At 38.7% G+C, this 6,057-nt stretch overlaps 1 long non-coding RNA gene across 1 annotated transcript; it reads right to left on the bottom strand.

The window, feature by feature from the left end:
• Positions 1–271: 271 nt before the first annotated feature.
• Positions 272–2,411, bottom strand: LOC145550428 (uncharacterized). The gene is made up of 3 exons (XR_014086330.1): positions 2,326–2,411; positions 2,174–2,248; positions 272–2,082 (listed from the first exon to the last, which is right to left on the bottom strand). It is a non-coding gene; the product is annotated as an uncharacterized LOC145550428 (long non-coding RNA).
• Positions 2,412–6,057: the final 3,646 nt, after the last annotated feature.

Below are 6,057 nucleotides of genomic sequence, written 5' to 3'. Positions count from 1 at the left end.
ACATTTATTAATGTACATCATTAATATATGATGTACATTTATTAATGTTTGTGATGGAAAACCTTACATGGATTAAATTTTTGTAAAATAGCCAAATGAGTTTTGTAAACCAAAAGATTTTTAATTTGTAAATGGATTGGAAAATTTGGGACTTGAGGTCAAAAATGACCATAACCACATCACTTTAAATGCAAAATAAATAAATTGAATATAAACCTGGAAAATGCACTAAGTGTAATAATGCTGCGCGTATCAAAAGGCAAACAAATAATGTACTCAGTTCTATTTATTTTCTTTACATACTGTCAATACACAATGTCACACATTTTGTAAAATGTCATAGAACTTTTTCATTTCAGTCAAGTCATACAAACATTTCATTTGATTCAGACTATCAAGCAGTACAATATTCTGAATTATTCAAAGTAAACAGTTTCTAAAGAAACCCAGAAGATTGCATTGCCTTAATGATATTTACCATTTATTCCTCCTCAATGGGACATAAAAGTGAAACACATTTGCTGTGTATCATTGACTTTTTTGCAATCCCTTGTACCGAGCAACAGTGGAGAGGAAAAACTCCCTTCAACAGGAAGAAACCTCTGACAGATCCAGGCTCAATACAAGCAGCCATCTGCCACGACTGACTGGGCTTTTTAGAAGACATGATATGAGAAGTAGGTCTTCTCAAATCATGCACAATAAACAGCTTTCTGTGCAAAAAAAAGAACGGAATTATTTTTGATTATGAAAATGATCAAAAATGATTCATGCTTTATACTTCAGTAAAGAAAAAACTCACTAAAGCAGTAGTAGCAATACATTGTGAAACTGGAGGTGTACAAGTTACACAGATACAGAAAAAACCTATGAGGACATGGTCAATTATATTTAGAAATGTATTGTATTTTCATTCTTAAGCTTAAAGAATGGAATGTCAAGATTACAAAGCCTCTACTGAAAAGAATGTGACCAAACCCCCACCCCAAGAAACAAATTCAGTTTAAAATGTAGTATCTGAGTGTAGTTTATCCTATTGCTAAACTATACTAGTTCAACACCCTCATTCTAATTTTGCTAATGATTAAAATTAATTGACAATGCTTTTCTCTTTTCTTTTCCCTGATGTCTATATTAGTTGCTCAAATAGCATAAGTGTGGCAATCCTTTGCCATAACATTTTACCAGCTGATACCCCTCCCCCCACATAAATACAGGATTCACAGTTGTGTAATATGTGACTTTAAAAATATTACAATAGCATAATTTACTTTTTTTTGGTTTCTCGTAAAGATTTAGTTTATTCTTTCCTTTTTATTGTCACCATCTTCATTAATATCAACAGGTGACAAAGCATTACTCATTGCATAAAGTCACAAGTTTACACACTAGGAGTCCCGTCTTATTCCCACTTTTAGTATGATGAAAATAATCCTGCTAAACTAAAACACTTGAGATTTGATATCTTACATATTTGAACTTTCACTAGTTGACACTTTAACCCAACATGTGGAAACCTGATAAAAAAAACACATTTGTACGTAAACATGATGTAAATCTGCAAATCTACAGAGATTTTAGCAGAATGAAATGAGCTTAATTACAAATTTGTCAAAACTGTGTATAGTTCACATTTACATGGTTGTTGTGAAGATGATTCTGGTGATGCAAGTTAAAATAATAATAAAAATCAGTCACTGTGAAGATATAAATGTTCACACTTGATGGGGTCTTTCTGATTGCCGCTGCAGCTTCCTTTAACCTGCTCAGTGTTTGCAACATCATTGGACAGATGGGTGCAGATCTTCAGGAAAAAAGTGAGACACTTTAACCCTCTGAGCAAACAGTTCAAGTTTCTTACTTCTTCCTACTTCTTTTCAAACATGTTAAGATAACTGTGGTCCAAAAATATCTGTCTTTTGGATTTCTTGTTCCTGTGCATGATTTTATACTGTAATATTCAAAATAAATCAATAAATGGAAGCCTCAGTCCTCGTCACAGGTGTCCTGAAATGCTGACTGTTGTATCATGTCATCTGTCACAACGCGTTTTGCTGTCGTAACACGCTAACATTACGTCCACTAAAGATGAAAAAATAAATACGACAGTCAGCTGGACAAAGATTGTAGTTATTTCTCAGTTAGTTGAACAGAAGCAATATTGAGTTCTCACCAGAGTCGGCTGCACCTCATCTCTGCTGGTGAAAGGGATGCCTTGGGGATACCAGACATGCATGGGAAAGTCCTCCTGAGAAACCAAGAGAAAACATGTGTTGTAATGACCTATAAACGGTAAACGTCCTATGACACATGATAGGTAGTTACCTTCAACCTTGCTGCAGGAGACACAATGTCTTGAAGTGAAGTTTCATGAACAGATGTTAACTTCATGTTTAGCTGTGAGAGTCTCAGCTTGATTGGAGTGGATGGCCGAGCTACACTTAAGACACTTTAATCTGTAATGCAAAGAGATTTATCATGAGTAACAATAGCATTCTCAGAGAAAAGAAGTGAACATTCACACTTACAAATCAAATAGCTCCACTTCAGCCGCAGCAGTAGGATATCCCTTGACTGATGCAGCAAGAGGACATGTCTCTGAGTGCTCAAGCTGGAGAACATGTTTCTGTGTAAGGAAGTTCTTTTTTTCCCTCAGTGGTCACCAGTGCTCAGTTGTGAGCTGAAAGGATGCATTTCACCCTGTGCCTTCAATAACGACTGTCATGTTAGGATGCAGTAGGATCTTCTGTTTTGGTCGAGTGTGAACTGGAGGAGATGTTGAAGCTTGCAGTCGTTTTTCAGGTGGTGTTAACTGATGTTGAGACTAAAATGTTCCTAGTCACAGCCCCCCACCCACCTACCCACCCACTATGCCTGAACCCTTCCTAAACTCCCATTTTTCATCCCAAGGGGGCATCAGCTGGCATATGTTATTGGTTCATGAGGAAGCCTGTGTTACACACAGACCTCCTGGTGAATTTTTTTTGTGATCTACTGTAGCAGCTTGTTTAGAACTGCTGAAAGAGTTGTGGTTTGTGCACTTATCAATATAAATGCACAAGCCACAACTTCTTTAAAGTTTTTATAAATTTGAATTTTACATTAATCATATCCTATATTACATACTATATATATATATATATATATTTATATTATATTAAATTGACCTTTAATTTAAAGTCTCAAATCTAAATGAGCAGACTTATTTAGGTTTAATCAAATGGTTAGATTTTGTGACAAAAGCCTCATATATATAACTTTAATAGTTTCTACCACAAAGTTTATCACTGAAAAAATTGCAATATTCTTAAAACATAAACTGTTTGGATTCCTAATATTTAAAAAAATGGCATAACTCTTATTGGCTGAATAATGTAATGATTTGAAGAAATATAATTAGGAACGCTGTTGTGTAAGACATTTTAAGAGGAAATACAGTCATTTTAAAAAAAGTTTACCTTTGGCATGCTTTTACTCACAGACCTCTGATGATTCGGTTGTGGACAGGACACAGAACACAGGATCATGGTAACTGTAGTATGTTCTCATCACACCTGAATGTAAAGATTTCTGTGGCTGAGAAATGAAAATTAGATCAAGCAATGTGTTTTTCTCTGTGGTAGCAGAAGTGATCAACTGAACATATCCCCGAGACTGAAACAGCTCCAGAATTTGCCCTGGTGAACTGCGTACCTGATTCTCGTTGAAATCTCCACATACAATGACAGGGTGACAGTCCAACATCTCCAGTGCATCCAGAAGGCTTACCAGATTTTCCAGGAACGGTCTCAGGCTGTAGTCGGGAGGTCGGTACACAGCTGCAATCACTGCCCTGAATGGAGACTCAACCTTCAAAGCCACAAATTCAAGATCAGTCACATTTTGCAAATATTTTCTTTCATTAACCTTAATATGGTTTCTCACATAAACCGCCACACCACCTCCACTTTTGGAAGCCATTTGGGGAAAATTTGAGTATGACACATGTCTGTTTCGTTTGAACATATTGTAGCCATCCAGATGCAGATTGTCGTAAACAAAAGATCCTTTTAGGTGAGTTTCAGTCAGACACAGCACATCTGCCAGACACAGTTCGTGATGTTTTCTTATGTCACAGATGTGAGATGGGAGTCCCTCGGTGTTATGCGAAACAATTACCAGTGTTTCTGGCCTGTTTAAAGTTTCTTTCACCTGAAGAAGAGGCATCATGTCATCTACGCTGGCTTGTCTCATGGTCTGAAGAGCTGCAGTGACTTGAGGATTGGCAAATATTTTTTTTTCGTCGAAATCCAGTAGGTAGAGTCCACTGAGAGACGTTACCCTGCTGAGAGCTACGTATGCCATACCTGGTTCAAAGATTTTCTTCAAGACACCACAGCTGCATTTGTTGTTAGGCCTTGGGTTTTGTGAATAGTACAAGCAAAAGCCAGTTTCACAGGAAACTGTCTACGTACCACTCCATTTAGCTTCAGATTCTCCTCCGCTCTCTCGATGTAAACAAGATTGGCAGTCTCTGAAGGTCCACTTTGGTTTCTGGTCCCACTTGTTTGATTATCCATTGTCAGGCCCAGCTTACTGATGCTGTGTTCATCAGTGTCAGAAGTTACAACAGCTGTTAGGACACCAAATGCACCATTAACTAGTCCATTTTGAACATCGATATTTCTGGTAAGCATGACATGAGCTCCAACGGCAACTTTCAAAGTGTCTGCTAAATCATTTCTACCTCCCTTGCATGGTCTTTCTTTGCGTGCCATTCTGCCTGTTCGTGGATCCTTTTGGAAGTCATCTGCGTCGATGGTGATGATGTTGGAATGTAACAAGTTCAGAGTTGCCAAATTGTGTTCATCCACCAACTTATTGGTTGCAAAATGTGCAAAACGTCAGCAGGGCAAAGACTTGGTTCTGTGATGGCTTGTGATAACAAATCTCTGTCAGCCTGAAACAATTCATCAGTTTTTCCTTTCACCCGAATTCTGTTCAGCATCTCTGCAAACGCAATATCATCTTTTTGCCTCATAATCTCAGTTAGAGAGGTCATTTGAAAATGTTCCTGCCACAAGTCAATATCCGCTGGGTCGTGTACACAAGAGGTGTAGATTGGCGAATTGGTTTCAGCTGAGCGTAATCGCCGAGCACCAATACAGATACATCTCCAAATGGTTTATGACTTCCTTTGATTTGTTTGAGCCGTGCATCCACATAAGCAAAGAGGGGCTTAGAAACCATTGAGATCTCATCAATGATCAAGATTTGAACGTTGAATAGTTCTGACCTGATTTCATCCAACTGATTGCCAAGACCTTGAATTGGAGGTTTTAACGACCTTGGAAGTTTAAACAAAGAGTGCAGTGTTGTTCCACCGATGTTGAAAGCTGCCGTTCCAGTGAAAGAAGTGAGCAGAACAGTTGGAGCAGAAATATCAGCATCCTCTGAGAAGCGTGGCAGCCTGCTGAGTATTTTGCGTGCCTCTGAGTAAATGCATCGAATCAGATGCGACTTTCCAGTACCTGCCCACCATTTACATACAGAAAAAATGGCTCTGGTTTCAGACCGCACACAAGTTTAAGGCAGAAGTCTCTGATGGCATAGAAAATACAGGCCTGCTTCTGGTTCAGGTTCTGATACATTTGTCTCAGCAATTCGGATCCATAGCGGGAGGTTCTCTGATGGCTCGCATTTCATTGACGGCAGAAGACTGAGGACAAAGTCTGGTACATTTTCGTGTTCGTTTTCAGGCTCTGCCGGCTGAAGGTCGTCGTCACACTGCAACCTCACAACTTCAGATTCAGGAGCAAGATTACACCACTCATCAATCACATGGTCTCTGCTTTCCTCAAACTCTTCAAGGGCACTCTCAATCTCCTCACTGTTTTTCTCATATTTGTCTCTGTTTCTCTTGACAACACTTTTGACGGTTTCAAGGAGGTCTGAACCTGGTAGGCGGACACAGCCAGAGGAGTAAAAGGACTCGTAGGTAGGAAGACTGACGCTTCGAATTTCAAACTCTGACCGATGAGGAAGGTACAGTCTCAGTAATCTGGCATAAAACTGCTC

The sequence above is a fragment of the Poecilia reticulata genome, unplaced genomic scaffold (assembly GCF_904066995.2).
Source record: "Poecilia reticulata unplaced genomic scaffold, P_reticulata-male-v2 Scaffold_44, whole genome shotgun sequence".
Classification (NCBI taxonomy): domain Eukaryota; kingdom Metazoa; phylum Chordata; class Actinopteri; order Cyprinodontiformes; family Poeciliidae; genus Poecilia; species Poecilia reticulata.
The sequence above is the reverse complement of the archived record's forward strand: the minus strand, read 5'-3'. Positions and strand labels throughout refer to the sequence as shown.